General features: G+C 38.4%; 1 non-coding gene across 1 annotated transcript; it reads left to right on the plus strand.

The window, feature by feature from the left end:
* Window positions 1-202: 202 nt before the first annotated feature.
* On the plus strand, window positions 203-308 carry LOC142180425 (small nucleolar RNA R71). Its single transcript, XR_012709051.1, has one exon. It is a non-coding gene; the product is annotated as a small nucleolar RNA R71 (small nucleolar RNA).
* The last annotated feature ends 1,026 nt before the right edge of the window (window positions 309-1,334 follow it).

Here is a 1,334-nt window from a genome sequence, read left to right on the forward strand (position 1 = left end):
AACTTGGTGAACACCAGTTGATCTTCTTCTTTCAGCACTCTCAGAGGGCCACTAATTAGCATCTTCAAATAACTCATCAAGAATTGTAACTATCTCTTCTAGAGTCTTCTTCATCAACAAGCCTCCAGCTACATTGCTCAATGTTCTACGTGATGCCGGTGTTAATCCATCCCAAAAGTTATGGAGTTGCATCCAGAGTTCAATTCCGCTATGTTGATACTTTCTAACAATCTCCTTAAACCTCTCCCATGCTTCAAAAACAGTTTCATTCTCTTTCTGATAGAAGTTATGGATTTCTCTTCTACACTTGCTCGTCTTAGTTGATGAGAAATGTTTATCAAGAAATTTTCTGGTCATCTCATCCCATGTTCGAATCGATCCATTAGGTAAGCTTCAAAGCCACTGCTTTGCATCATCTTTGAGTGTGAAGGGGAATGCCCTTAAGTAAATTGCATCTTGTGACACACCATTGTATTGAAAGGTATTCATAATCTCCTCAAAGTCCATTAGATAGTTGTTCTTCATTCATCTTCCCTCTAAATACACAGTAATTCTGAAGGGTTTGAAGCAACTCTTGCTTCAACACGAAATTATTAGCTGCAATTGGAGGTGGTCTAACACTTGATAAACCTTGATTGTAGATCGGTCTAGCATAATCGCCAAGTGGTCTCCCTGGAATGGGAGTTATATTTCCAAACTGGTCTGCACCCAAAGGTTGATTTTGAGCAATTCTACGACCCTTATCTTCTTCATAGATAATTTGTGCATCTCTAATAGCTGCTTCTTCAGCATCCCATGCAGCTTGTTCTCGTCGTTGGGCTACTTCTCTTGCAGCCAAATCCACATTATTATCACCGGTTCCAGCCATATCTTCTTTGGTTGAGGATTGCCCAACCTTTCCTGGTGTCTCGGTGAGATTTCTTTCCTTCCTCAGTTGTCGCAGTTGTTTTTCAATTTCTGGCTCGTATGGTAGCACTTTCTTCGTAAAAGTTCGAGTCATGCACCAATCTAACTTGTAACCTGCGCATTGTCAAAGAACACCAAACGTAAAAAGAGAAAAATAAAACAAAAATAAAAGAAATATTCCTGAATTAGCACTACAAAATATTTCAAACACTATTGATTGCCAATCCTCGGCAACGGTGCCAAACTTTGACGAGCTCGAATCACCACTTTAATTATGCTCGCTAGTCAAAGATAGTATAGTATAATATCATATCCATAGGGATTGGAGTTAAACAGTATTTTCGTAGTTTCTAGCTTGATTGCTATCTAGGAGAGTCAACAATCGAGATTTATATGATTAATAACTAAAATTAACTAAGAATATAAAG

Source organism: Nicotiana tabacum, chromosome 4, assembly GCF_000715075.1.
Source record: "Nicotiana tabacum cultivar K326 chromosome 4, ASM71507v2, whole genome shotgun sequence".
NCBI lineage: Eukaryota > Viridiplantae > Streptophyta > Magnoliopsida > Solanales > Solanaceae > Nicotiana > Nicotiana tabacum.